We start from the raw sequence: 14171 nt of genomic DNA on the forward strand, positions 1-14171 counted from the left end.
GGGAAATTGCAGGCAGGTTTTGGGGGGGAAAAAGGCAGGCAGGTTTTGAGGGGGAAAAAGGCAGGCAGGTTTTGGGGGGGAAAAAGGCAGGCAGGTTTTGGGGGGGAAAAAGGCAGGCAGGTTTTGGGGGGGAAAAAGGCAGGCAGGTTTTGGGGGGGAAAAAGGCAGGCAGGTTTTGAGGGGGAAAAATGCAGGCAGGTTTTGAGGGGGGAAAGTGCAGGCAGGTTTTGAGGGGGAAATTGCAGGCAGTTTTTGAGGGGGAAAAATGCAGGCAGGTTTTTAGGAGGAAAATGCAGGCAGGTTTTGAGGGGGGAAAAGGCAGGCCGGTTTTGAGGGGGCAAATGCAGGCAAGTTTTGAGGGGGAAATTTCAGTTTTTGAGGGGGAAATGGCAGTTTTTGAGAGGGAAAATGCAGGCAGGTTTTGATGGGGAAAATGCAGGCAGGTTTTGAGGGGGAAAAGGCAGGCAGATTTTGAGGGGGAAAATGCAGGCAGTTTTTCAGGGGGAAAATGCAGGCAGGTTTTGAGGGGGCAAATGCAGGCAGGTTTTGAGGGGGACATTGAAGTTTTTGAGAGGGAAAAGGCAGGCACGTCTTGAGAAGAAAATTGCAGGCAGGTTTTGAGGAGGAAGGCTGCCGGCAGGTTTTGAGGGGGCAAATGCAGTTTTTGAGGGGGACATTGTAGGCAGGTTTTGAGGGGGAACAGGCAGGGAGGTTTTGAGGGGGCAAAAATGCAGGCAGGTTTTGAGGGGGAAGAATGCAGGCAGGTTTTCAGGGGGAAAATGCAGGCAGGTTTTGAGGGTGAAGAATGCAGGCAGGTTTTGGGGGGGAAAGTGCAGGCAAATTTTGAGGGGGGAAAAGTGCAGACAGGTTTTCAGGGGAAAAATGCAGGCAGGTTTTCAGGGGAAAAATGCAGGCAGGTTTTCAGGGGACAAATGCAGGCAGGTTTTGAGGGGGACATTGCAGTTTTTGAGCGGGACATTGTAGGCAGGTTTTGAGGGGAAAAATGGAGGCAGTTTTTGAGGGGAAAAATGGAGGCAGTTTTTGAGGGGAAAAATGGACGCAGGTTTTGAGGGGGAAAAGTGCAGGCAGGTTTTGAGGGGGAAAATGGCAGTTACGTTTCGAGGGGGAAAATGCAGTTTTTGAAGGGAAAAAAGCAAGCAGTTTTTGAGGGGGAAATTTCAGTTTTTGAGGGGGAAAATGCAGGCAGGTTTTTTGGGGGAAAAAGGCAGGCAGGTTTTGAGGGGGAAAAAGGCAGGCAGGTTTTGAGGTGGAAATTGCAGTTTTTGAGGGGTCATTACAGTTTTTGAGGGGGACATTGCAGTTAGGTTTTGTGGGGGAAAATGGAGGCAGGTTTTGAGGGGGAAAATGGAGGCAGGTTTTGTGGGGGAAAATCGAGGCAGGTTTTGAGGGGGAAAATGGAGGCAGGTTTTGAGGGGAAAAGTGGAGGCAGGTTTTTGAGGGGAAAATGCAGTTAGGTTTATGAGGGGGAAATGCAAGCAGGTTTTGAGGGGAAAATGGCAGTTTTTGAGAGGGAAAATGCAGGGAGGTTTTGATGGGGAAAAATGCAGGCAGGTTTTTGAGGGGGAAATGGAGGCAGGTTTTGAGTGGGAAAATGGAGGCAGGTTTTGAGGGGGAAAATGGAGGCAGTTTTTGAGGGGGAAATTTGAGGTTTTGAGGGGGAAATTTCAGTTTTTGAGGGGGAAATTTTAGTTTTTGAGGGGGAAATTTCAGTTTTTGAGGGGGAAAATGCAGGCAGGTTTTGAGGGGGAAAAGGCAGGCAGGTTTTGAGGGGGAAAATGGCAGGCAGGTTTTGAGGGGGAAAATGGCGGCAGGTTTTGGAGGTGAAAATGTAGGCAGGTTTTTGAGGGGAAAATGGAGGCAAGTTTTGAGTGGGAAAATGGAGGAAGGTTTTGAGGGGCAAATGCAGGCAGGTTTTGAGGGGGAAAATGCAGGCAGGTTTTTGAGGTGAAAATGCAGGCAGGTTTTTGAGGGGAAAATGGAGGCAGGTTTTGAGGGGGAAATTGCAGGCAGGTTTTGAGGGTGCAAATGCAGGCAGGTTTTGAGGGGGAAAAGGCAGTCAGGTTTTTAGGGGGAAGAGTGCAGGTAGGTTTTGAGGGGCAAAAATGCAGGCAGGTTTTTTGGGGGAAAAATGCAGGCAGGTTTTTAGGGGGAAAAATGCACTCAGGTTTTTAGGGGAAAAAAGAAGGCAGATTTTGGGGGGGAAAAGGCAGGCAGGTTTTGAGGGGGGAAAATGCATGCAGGTTTTTAGGGGGAACACTGCAGGAAGGTTTTGAGGGGGACAAGTGCAGGGAGGTTTTGGGGGGGAAAAGGCAGGCATGTTTTTAGGGGGAAAATGCAGCCATTTTTTGAGGGGGAAATTTCAGTTTTTGAGGGGGAAAGGCAGGCAGGTTTTGAGGGGGAAAATGGCAGGCACGTTTTGATGGGGAAATTTCAGTTTTTGAGGGGTAAATGCAGGCAGTTTTTGAGGGGGCAAAGGCAGTTTTTGAGGGGAAAATGGCAGGCAGGTTTTGAGAAGGAAAAAGTCAGGCAGGTTTTGAGGGGGAAAAAGTCAGGCAGGTTTTGAGGGGGAAATTGCAGTTTTTGAGGGGAAAAATTTAGGCAGGTTTTGAGGAGGAAAAGGCAGGCCGGTTTTGAGGGGGACAAGTGCAGGCAGGTTTTGAGGGGGACAAGTGCAGGGAGGTTTTGAGGGGGAAAATGGCAGGCAGTTTTTGAGGGGGGAAATGGCAGGCCGGTTTTGAGGGGGAAAAGGCAGGCAGTTTTGAGGGGGAAAAGGCAGGTAGGTTTTGAGGGGTGTGATAGGTAGTAAATCGTCTGTTTATCAAATCCAGTAAGAAGACAATAGAAAAGCAAACTGTCATATGAACTATTGTATGTTGTGCAAGACTAACAGCAAATGTTTAATTGAATTAACATGATAGTGTGAATTGTGACAGGAAGAAAGGGGGGGAACAACAAGAGAAGAAGCATCTGCACTTCAAAAGGTGTGAAGGGTTGCAGATGCCCAATTAAGCAAACAAGAGAGTGTTCAGACCCTAAATCTCCTTATTCAAAGAGACTGCTGGGCCTAGGCTGATAAGGACGCTGCAGACTTAGTGGATCATCCCATTCCAGGCAAAAGGTGAAAAGTACACTGTGAGGAGGACCTACGGCCTTCATCCCAAACGACCACCACCCATAATTTGGAGACCCTTACCCGTATTTTTAACAGCTTCTGCGCAAGCGTAAAAGACTGATAAGCTAATTACCATACGAAGCGGGAATAGGCGGGTCCAAGTAATGTATATGCATAAGTGTATAATGACTATGTAACACTTTATAGTGTAAGATTGAAACAAAATGCCCTGGGGTTGCGGGCCCTTGTTGGAGCAGGAGACTCCCCGGCCGCCCAGCGCTGTTTTGCTTGTTGCCGCTTGCTAAATAGAACTCTGACTCAGCCAAATTTAAGAAGTCAGTTTATACCACCCCTCAAAAACTGCCTGAAATTTCCCCCTCAAAAACTGCCAGAAATTTCCCCCTCAAAACCTGCCTGCATTTTTCCCCCTAAAAACCGGCCTGCATTTTTCCCCGTAAAAACCAGCCGGCATTTTTCCCCCTAAAAACCTGCCTGCATTTGCCCCCTCAAAAACCTGCCTGCATTTGCCCCCTCAAAAACCTGCCTGCATTTTACCCTCAAAAACCTGCCTGCATTTGCGCTCTCAAAAACCTGCCTGCATTTGCCCCCTCAAAACCTGCCTGCATTTGCCCCCTCAAAAACCTGCCTGCATTTGCCCCCTCAAAAACCTGCCTGCATTTTACCCTCAAAAACCTGCCTGCATTTGCCCCCTCAAAACCTGCATTTTCCCTCTCAAAAACTGCCTACCATTTCCCCCATAAAACCTGCCACCATTTTTCCCCTCAAAAACTGCATTTTCCCCCTCAAAACCTGCCTGCATTTTTCCCCTCAAAAGCTGCCTCCATTTTCCCCCATAAAACCTGCCTCCATTTTCCCCCTCAAAAACTGCTATTTCCCCCTCAAAAACTGCCTGCCTTTTCCCCCTCAAACCCTGCCTGCAATGTCCCTCTCAAATCCTGCCTCCATTTTCCCCCTCAAAACCTGCCTGCATTTTCCCCCTCAAACCTGCCTGCATTTCCCCCCTCAAAACCTGCCTCCATTTTCCCCCTCAAAAACCGCCTGAAATTTCCCCCTCAAAAACTGCAATGTCCCCCTCAAAAACTGCAATTTCCCCCTCAAAAACTGCCTGCCTCTTTCCCCTCAAAACCTAACTGTATTTTCATCCCTCAAAAACTGCCATTTCCCCCTCAAAACCTGCCTGCATTTTCCCCCTCTAAACCTGCCGCCATTTTCCCCCTCAAAACCTGCCTCCATTTTCACCTCAAAAACCTGCCCGCCTTTTTCCCCCTCAAAACCTGCCTGCACTCTTCTCCCTCAAAACCTGCCTGCATTTTCCCCATCAAAACCTGCCTACATTTTCCCTCTCAAAAAGTGCCATTTCCCCCTCAAAAACTGAAATTTCCCCCTGAGATAGGGAATTTAAAGAATTTGAGTTTGATGGTGCAAGCTTGCGCCAAGATGAGGGGGCTATACGTGAAGACATACCAGGGGCTGACACTGTTGCTAAGATATTATCTTCTGGCTCAAACAGAAGCTTCCTATTGTCCTTGAAGCAGTACAAATCAGCAATAGATCACCTCAAATCCTAACTCTAATTGGCCTTGCGGTTTAGCTAGGAGCCAGGGAACAACTGAGGCTGCGCAGAAGAATGAGGTAAAAAGTTCATCAGCGAGGAAGAGGAGATACTTCATCTGTACGACCCTCGCCCAGGAATTTGCGACCACCAAAGGAGCTCAACGCGCAGACGCAAGAGGAGGAGACCTAATTACCATGAGAAGCGAGGGGAGGCGGGGAAATATTATGTTTATGTATAAGCATTCTATGAATATGCATTATTTTGTAATATATAAGCAGGACGAGAGCTGCAAGGGGTGCGCATGCTTGTGGAGGAGCGATTCCCCATGCGCCCGGCGCTGAATAAACATACCTACTTTACAACTTAACAGTTGTGGAGTTAGTTTTTCCGCAAGTCAGGGGGAAATTGCAGGCAGGTTTTGAGGGGGCAAATGCAGGCAGGTTTTTGATGGAAAATGCAGGCAGGTTTTGAGGGGAAAAATGGAGGCAGTTTTTGAGAGGGAAAATGCAGGCAGGTTTTGAGGGGGAAATTTCAGTTTTTGAGGGGGAAATTTCAGTTTTTGAGGGTGAAAATGCAGGCAGATTTTGAGGGGGAAAATGCAGGCAGATTTTGAGGGGGAAAATGCAGGCAGGTTTTGAGGGGAAAAATGCAGTTTTTGAGGGTAAATATGGAGGCAGGTTTTATGGGGGAAAGAGGCAGGCAGTTTTTGAGGGGGAAAATGCAGGCAGTTTTTGAGGGGCAAATTCAGGCAGGTTTTTGAGGGGGACATTGTAGTTTTTGTGGGGGACATTGCAGGTTTTGAGGGGGACATTGAAGTTTTTGAGGGGGAAAAGGCAGGCAGGTTTTGAGGGGTAAATTTAAGGCATTTGATGAGTGGGAAATTTCAGGCAGGTTTTGAGGGTGAACAGGCAGGGAGGTTATGAGGGGGAAATTGCAGGCAGGTTTTCAGGGGGGAAATGGGATGCAGGTTTTGAGGGGGAAAAAACCCGATTTGCGAGTCTTGGGAGTGAAAGGGTTCAGGTTGGGGGGTGGTGGGGGATGTTGTGAGGTAAAAGGGGCAGATTTCGGGGTGAAAAGAGGCGGATTTGGGGGTGGAGGACGCATAGTGACGGAGTAGAGGCAGTTTTTGAGGGGAAAAATGCAGTTTTTGAGGGGGAAAATGCAGGCTGGTTTTGAGGGGGAAGAATGCAGGCAGGTTTTGAGAGGGAAAAGTGCAGGCAGGTTTTGAGGGGGAAAAGTGCAGTCAGGTTATGAGGGGGCAAAGTACAGGCAGGTTTTGAGGGGGAAAAGTGCAGGCAGGTTTTGAGGGGGAAAAGTGCAGGCAGGTTTTGAGGGGGAAAAAGGCGGGCAGGATTTGAGGGGGAAAAAGGCGGGCAGGTTTTGAGGGGGAAAAGGCGGATAGGTTTTGAGGGGGAAAATGTAGACAGGTTTTGAGGGGGAAAATGCAGGAAGGTTTTGAGGGGGAAAATGGCAGTTAGGTTTTGAGGGGGAAAATGCAGGCAGGTTTTGAGGGGGAAAAGGCAGGCAGGTTTTCAGGGGGACATTGTAGGCAGGTTTTGAGGGGTACATTGCAGTTTTTTAGCGGAAAAAGGCAGGCAGGGTTTGACGGGGAAAAGGCAGGCCGGTTTTGAGGGGGAAAAGGAAGGCAGTTTTTGAGGGGAAAATTGCAGGCACGTTTTGAGGGGAAAAATGCAGGCAGTTTTTTTGGGGGAAAAAGGGAGGCAGGTTTTGGGGGGGGACATTGCAGTTTTTGAGGGGGACATTGCAGTTTTTGAGGGGGACATTGCCGTTTTTGAGGGGGAAAAGGCAGGCAGGTTTTGAGGGGGAAAATGGCGGCAGGTTTTGAGGGGGAAAATGGAGGCAGGTTTTGAGGGGGAAATGGAGGCAGGTTTTGAGGGGGAAAATGGAGGCAGGTTTTGAGGGGGAAAATGGAGGCAGGTTTTGAGGGGAAAATGGCCGGCAGGTTTTGAGGGGCAAAATGCAGGCAGGTTTTGAGGGGGAAATGACAGGCAGGTTTTCAGGGGGAAAATGGCAGGCAGGTTTTGAGGGGGAAAATGGAGGCAGGTTTTGAGGGGGAAAATGGAGGCAGGTTTTGAGGGGGATAAAGGAGGCAGGTTTTGAGGGGGAAAATGGAGGCAGGTTTTGAGAGGGAAAAATGCAGGCAGTTTTTGAGGGGGAAATAGCAGTTTTTGAGGGGGAAATAGCAGTTTTGAGGGGGAAATTTCAGTTTTTGAGGGGGAAAATGGAGGCAGGTTTTGAGGGGGAAAATGGAGGCAGGTTTTGAGGGGTAAAATGGCAGGCAGGTTTTGAGGGGGAAAATGGAGGCAGGTTTTGAGGGGGGAAAATGCAGGCAGTTTTTGAGGGGGAAATAGCATTTTTTGAGGGGGAAATAGCAGTTTTTGAGGGGGAAATAGCAGTTTTGAGGGGGAAATTTCAGTTTTTGAGGGGGAAAATGGAGGCAGGTTTTGAGGGGGCAAATGCAGGCAGGTTTTGAGGGGGCAAATAGCAGGCAGGTTTTGAGGGTACATTGCAGTTTTTGAGGGGGAAATTTCAGGCAGTTTTTGAGGGGGAAATTTCAGGTAGTTTTTGAGGGGGAAAAGGCAGGCAGGTTTTGGGGGGGGACATTGCCGTTTTTGAGGGGGACATTGCCGTTTTTGAGGGGGACATTGCTGTTTTTTGATGGGGACATTGCGGGCCGGTTTTGAGGGGGAAAATGGAGGCAGGTTTTGAGGGGGAAAATGGAGGCAGGTTTTGAGCCGAAAATGGAGGCAGGTTTTGAGGGGAAAAAGGCAGGCAGGTTTTGAGGGGGAAAAGGAAGGCAGTTTTTGAGGGGGCAAATGGCAGGCAGGTTTTGAGGGGGCAAATGGCAGGCAGGTTTTGAGGGGGAAAATTACAGGCAGGTTTTGAGGGGGAAAATGGAGGCAGGTTTTGAGGGGCAAAATGGCAGGTAGGTTTTGAGGGGGAAAATGGAGGCAGTTTTGAGGGGGAAAAATGCAGGCAGGTTTTGAGGAGGAAAATGGAGGCAGGTTTTGAGGGGGAAAAATGCAGGCAGTTTTTGAGGGGAAAAATGCAGGCAGTTTTTGAGGGTGAAATAGCAGTTTTTGAGGGGGAAATAGCAGGCAGTTTTTGAGGGGGCAAATGCAGGCAGGTTTTGAGGGGGCAAATGCAGGCAGGTTTTGAGGGGGAAAAGGCAGGCAGGTTTTGAGGGAGACATTGCAGTTTTTCAGCGGAAAAAGGCAGGCAGGTTTTGAGGTGGAAAAGGAAGGCAGTTTTTGAGGGGAAAAATGCAGGCAGGATTTTGGGGGGAAAAAGGCAGGCAAGTTTTTGGGCGTAAAAAGGCAGGCAGGTTTTCGGGGGGGAAATTGCAGTTTTTGAGGGGGACATTGCAGTTTTTGTGTAGGAAAAGGTAGGCAGGATTTGAGGGGGAAAATGCAGGCAGGATTTTGGGGGAAAAAGGCAGGCATGTTTTGGGGGGGGAAATTCCATTTTTTGAGGGGGAAAATGGCGGCAGGGTTTGAGGGGGAAAATGGCGGCAGGGTTTGAGGGGGAAAATGGCGGCAGGTTTTGAGGGGGAAAATGGAGGGAGGTTTTGGGGTGGAAAACGGCAGGCAGGTTTTGGGGTGGAAAAAGGCAGGCAGTTTTTGAGGGGGAAATTTCAGTTTTTGAGGGGGAAAAGGCAGGCAGTTTTTGAGGGGGAAAAGGCAGTTTTTGTGGGGGAAAAATGCAGGTAGGTTATGAGGGGGAAAATGCAGGCAGGTTTTGGGGGGAAAATGCAGGCAGGTTTTGAGGGGGAAAATGCAGGCAGGTTTTGAGGGGGCAAATGGCAGGCAGGTTTTGAGGGGGAAAATGGCAGTCACGTTTTGAGGGGGAAAATGGAGGCAGGTTTTGAGGGGTAAAATGGAGGCAGGTTTTGAGGGGAAAAATGGAGGCAGGTTTTGAGGGGAAAAATGGAGGCAGGTTTTGAGGGGATAAAGGCAGGCAGGTTTTGAGGGGGAAAATGCAGGCAGGTTTTGAGGGGGGAAAGGAAGGCAGTTTTTGAGGGGGCAAATGGCAGGCAGGTTTTGAGGGGGAAAATGCCAGGCAGGTTATGATGGGGCAAATGGCAGGCAGGTTTTGAGGGGAAAATGGCAGGCAGGTTTTGAGGGGGCAAATGGCAGGCAGGTTTTGAGGGGGAAAATGCAGGCAGGTTTTGAGGAGAAAATGCAGGCAGGTTTTGAGGGGAAAATGGAAGGCAGGTTTTGAGGGGGAAAATGGCCGGCAGGTTTTGAGGGGCAAAATGGCAGGCAGGTTTTGAGGGGGAAAATGGCAGGCAGGTTTTGAGGGGCAAAATGGCAGGCAGGTTTTGAGGAGGAAAATGACAGGCAGGTTTTGAGGAGGAAAATGGAGGCAGGTTTTGAGGGGGAAAATGGAGGCAGGTTTTGAGGGGGAAAAATGAAGGCAGTTTTTGAGGGGAAAAATGCAGGCAGTTTCTGAGGGTGAAATAGCAGTTTTTGAGGGGGAAATTTCAGTTTTTGAGGGGGAAATTTCAGTTTTTGAGGGGGACATGGAGGTAGTTTTTGAGGGGGAAATAGCAGGCAGGTTTTGAGGGGGCAAATGCAGGCAGGTTTTGAGGGGGAAAAAGGCAGGCAGGTTTTGAGGGGGAAAAGGAAGGCAGTTTTTGAGGGGAAAAATGCAGGCAGGATTTTGGGGGGAAAAAGGCAGGCAAGTTTTTGGGCGTAAAATGGCAGGCAGGTTTTCGGGGGGGAAATTGCATTTTTTGAGGGGGAAAATGGCGGCAGGGTTTGAGGGGGAAAATGGCGGCAGGTTTTGAGGGGGAAAATGGCGGCAGGTTTTGAGGGGGAAAATGGAGGCAGGTTTTGAGGGGAAAAATGCAGGCAGGTTTTGAGGGGGAAAATGCAGGCAGGTTTTGGGGTGGAAAACGGCAGGCTGGTTTTGGGGTGGAAAAAGGCAGGCAGTTTTTGAGCGGGAAATTTCAGTTTTTGAGGGGGAAAATGTAGGCAGTTTTTGAGGGGGAAAATGCAGGCACGTTTTGGGGGGAAAATGCAGGCAGGTTATGAGGGGGAAAATGCAGGCAGTTTATGAGGGGGAAAATGCAGGCAGGTTTTGGGGTGGAAAACGGCAGGCAGGTTTTGGGGTGGAAAAAGGCAGGCAGATTTTGAGGGGAAAAAGGCAGGCCGTTTTTGAGGGGAAAAAGGCAGGCGGGTTATGAGGGGGAAAATGCAGGCAGGTTTTGGGGGGAAAATGCAGGCAGGTTTTGAGGGGGAAAATGGCAGGCAGGTTTTGGGGGGAAAATGAAGGCAGGTTTTGAGGGGGAAAATGCAGGCAGGTTTTGAGGGGGAAAATGGCAGGCAGGTATTGAGGGGGAAAATGCACGCAGTTTTTGAGGGGGAAAATGCAGGCAGGTTTTGGGGGGGAAAATGGAGGCAGGTTTCGAGGGGGAAAATGGAGGCAGGTTTCGAGCGGTAAATGGCAGTCAGGTTTTGAGGGGGAAAATGGAGGCAGGTTTTGAGGGGAAAAAATGGAGGCAGGTTTTGAGGGGAAAAAGGCAGGCAGGTTTTGAGGGGGCAAATGCAGGCAGGTTTTTAGGGGGGAAAAGTGCAGGCAGGTTTTGAGGGGGCAAATGTCAGACAGGTTTTGAGGGGGCAAATGGCAGGCAGGTTTTGAGGGGGAAATTTCAGGCAGTTTTTGAGGGGAAAATTTCAGGCGGTTTTTGAGGGGGAAAAGGCAGGCAGGTTTTGAGGGGAAAAAGTCAGGCAGGTTTTGAGGGGAAAAAGTCAGGCAGGTTTTGAGGGGAAAAAGGCAGGCAGGTTTTGAGGGGAAAAAGGCAGGCAGGTTTTGAGGGGGAAAATGCAGGCAGGTTTTGGGGAAAAATGCAGGCAGGTTTTGAGGGGGGAAATGGCAGGCAGGTTTTGAGGGGGAAATTTCAGGCAGATTTTGAGGGGTAAAACGCAGGCAGGTTTTGAGGGAGACATTGCAGTTTTTCAGCCGAAAAAGGGAGGCCGGTTTTGTGGGGGAAAAAGGCAGGCAAGTTTTGAGGGGGAAAAGGCAGGCAAGTATTTTGGGGGCAAAAAGGCAGGCAAGTATTTTGGGGGAAAAAGGCAGGTAGGTTTTGAGGGGGAAAAGGCAGGCAGGATTTTTGGGGGAAAAAGGCAGGCAAGTATTTTGGGGGAAAAAGGCAGGTAGGTTTTAGGGGGGAAATTGCAGTTTTTGAGGGGGACATTGCAGTTTTTGTGTGGGAAAAGGCAGGCAGGTTTTGAGGGGGAAAATGGCGGCAGGTTTTGAGGGGGAAAATGCAGGCAGGTTTTGAGGGGGAAAATGCAGGCAGATTTTGAGGGGGAAAATGCAGGCAGGTTTTGAGGGGGAAAATGGCAGGCAGTTTTTGAGGGGAAAACGGCAGGCAGGTTTTGAGGGGGAAAAGGAAGGCAGGTTTTCAGGGGAAAAATGCAGGCAGGTTTTGAGGGGAAAAAGGCAGGCAGGTTTTTTGGGGGAAAAGGCAGGCAGGTTTTGAGGGGGAAAATGCAGGCAGGTTTTGAGGGGGAAAATGCAGGCAGGTTTTGAGGGGGCAACTAGCAGGCAGGTTTTGAGGGGGAAAAGGCAGGTAGGTTTTGAGGGGGAAAAAGGCAGGCAGGTTTTGGGGGGGAAAATGGAGGCAGGTTTTAAGGGGGAAAATGGAGGCAGGTTTTGAGGGGGAAAATGGAGGCAGGTTTTGAGGGGGAAAATGGAGGCAGGTTTTGAGGGGGAAAATGGAGGCAGGTTTTGAGGGGGAAAATGGCAGGCAGGTTTTGAGGGGGAAAATGGCAGGCAGGTTTTGAGGGGGAAAAGGCAGGTTTTGAGGGGGAAAAGGCAGGCAGGTTTTGAGGGGGAAAAGGCAGGCAGGTTTTGAGGGGGAAAAGGCAGGCAGGTTTTGAGGGGGAAAAGGCAGGCAGGTTTTGAGGGGGAAAATGTAGTTCAGGTTTTGAGGGGGAAAATGTAGTTCAGGTTTTGAGGGGGAAAAGGCAGGCAGGTTTTGAGGGGGAAAAAGGCAGGCAGGTTTTGAGGGGGAAAATGGCAGGCAGGTTTTGAGGGGGAAAATGGCAGGTAGGTTTTGAGGGGTGTGATAGGTAGTAAATCGTCTGTTCATCAAATCCAGTAAGAAGACAATAGAAAAGCAAACTGTCATATGAACTATTGTATGTTGTGCAAGACTAACAGCAAATGTTTAATTGAATTAACATGATAGTGTGAATTGTGACAGGAAGAAAGGGGGGGGAACAACAAGAGAAGAAGCATCTGCACTTCAAAAGGTGTGAAGGGTTGCAGATGCCCAATTAAGCAAACAAGAGAGTGTTCAGACCATAAATCTCCTTATTCAAAGAGACTGCTGGGCCTAGGCTGATAAGGACGCTGCAGACTTAGTGGATCATCCCATTCCAGGCAAAAGGTGAAAAGTACACTGTGAGGAGGACCTACGGCCTTCATCCCAAACGACCACCACCCATAATTTGGAGACCCTTACCCGTATTTTTAACAGCTTCTGCGCAAGCGTAAAAGACTGATAAGCTAATTACCATACGAAGCGGGAATAGGCGGGTCCAAGTAATGTATATGCATAAGTGTATAATGACTATGTAACACTTTATAGTGTAAGATTGAAACAAAATGCCCGGGGGTTGCGGGCGTTGTTGGAGCAGGAGACTCCCCGGCCGCCCAGCGCTGTTTTGCTTGTTGCCGCTTGCTAAATAGAACTCTGACTCAGCCAAATTTAAGAAGTCAGTTTATACCACCCCTCAAAAACTGCCTGAAATTTCCCCCTCAAAAACTGCCAGAAATTTCCCCCTCAAAACCTGCCTGCATTTTTCCCCCTAAAAACCGGCCTGCATTTTTCCCCGTAAAAACCAGCCGGCATTTTTCCCCCTAAAAACCTGCCTGCATTTGCCCCCTCAAAAACCTGCCTGCATTTGCCCCCTCAAAAACCTGCCTGCATTTGCCCCCTCAAAAACCTGCCTGCATTTGCCCCCTCAAAAACCTGCCTGCATTTGCCCCCTCAAAACCTGCCTGCATTTGCCCCCTCAAAAACCTGCCTGCATTTGCCCCCTCAAAAACCTGCCTGCAATTGTCCCCCCTCAAAACCTGCCTGCAATTGTCCCCCCTCAAAACCTGCCTGCAATTGTCCCCCCTCAAAACCTGCCTGCACTTTTCCCCCCTCAAAACCTGCCTGCACTTTTCCCCCCTCAAAACCTGCCTGCACTTTTCCCCCTCAAAACCTGCCTGCACTTTTCCCCCCTCAAAACCTGCCTGCACTTTTCCCCCCTCAAAACCTGCCTGCACTTTTCCCCCCTCAAAACCTGCCTGCACTTTTCCCCCCTCAAAACCTGCCTGCACTTTTCCCCCCTCAAAACCTGCCTGCACTTTTCCCCCCTCAAAACCTGCCTGCACTTTTCCCCCCTCAAAACCTGCCTGCACTTTTCCCCCCTCAAAACCTGCCTGCACTTTTCCCCCCTCAAAACCTGCCTGCACTTTTCCCCCCTCAAAACCTGCCTGCACTTTTCCCCCCTCAAAACCTGCCTGCACTTTTCCCCCCTCAAAACCTGCCTGCACTTTTCCCCCCTCAAATCCTGCCTGCACTTTCCCCCCCTCAAATCCTGCCTGCACTTTTCCCCCCTCAAATCCTGCCTGCACTTTTCCCCCCTAAAAACCTGCCTGCACTTTTCCCCCCTAAAAACCTGCCTGCACTTTTCCCCCCTAAAAACCTGCCTGCACTTTTCCCCCCTAAAAACCTGCCTGCACTTTTCCCCCCTAAAAACCTGCCTGCACTTTTCCCCCCTAAAAACCTGCCTGAACTTTCCCCCCTAAAAACCTGCCTGAACTTTTCCCCCCCTAAAAACCTGCCTGCACTTTTCCCCCCTAAAAACCTGCCTGCACTTTTCCCCCCTAAAAACCTGCCTGCACTTTCCCCCCTAAAAACCTGCCTGCACTTTTCCCCCCTAAAAACCTGCCTGCACTTTTCCCCCCTAAAAACCTGCCTGCACTTTTCCCCCTAAAAACCTGCCTGCAATTTTCCCCATCAAAAGCTGCCTGCATTTTTCCCCTCAAAACCTGCCCCCTTTTTCCCCTAAAAACCTGTCTGCATTCTTCCCCCTAAATAACTTCATTTTTACCCTCAAAAACTGCCTCCAAGCCGTCACTATCCACCTCCCACCCCCAAATCTGCCCCTTTTACCTCAAAACTTCCCCCGTCCACTCTCCAACCTGACCCCTTTCACCCCCAAGACTCTCAAATCGGGTTTTATCCGCCTCGAAACCTGCCTGCCCTTTTCCCCCTCGAAACCTGCCTTCACCCCACCACTATGCGCCCCCCCACCCCCAAAGCCACCCCTTTTCACCCCCAAATCTGTCCCTTTTACCTCACAACTTGCCCCCCACACTCTCCAACCTGACCCCCTTCACCCCCAAGACTCACAAATCAGGTTTTTTCCCCCTCAA

This window comes from Athene noctua, unplaced genomic scaffold (assembly GCF_965140245.1).
Source record: "Athene noctua unplaced genomic scaffold, bAthNoc1.hap1.1 HAP1_HAP1_scaffold_34, whole genome shotgun sequence".
Lineage (NCBI taxonomy): Eukaryota > Metazoa > Chordata > Aves > Strigiformes > Strigidae > Athene > Athene noctua.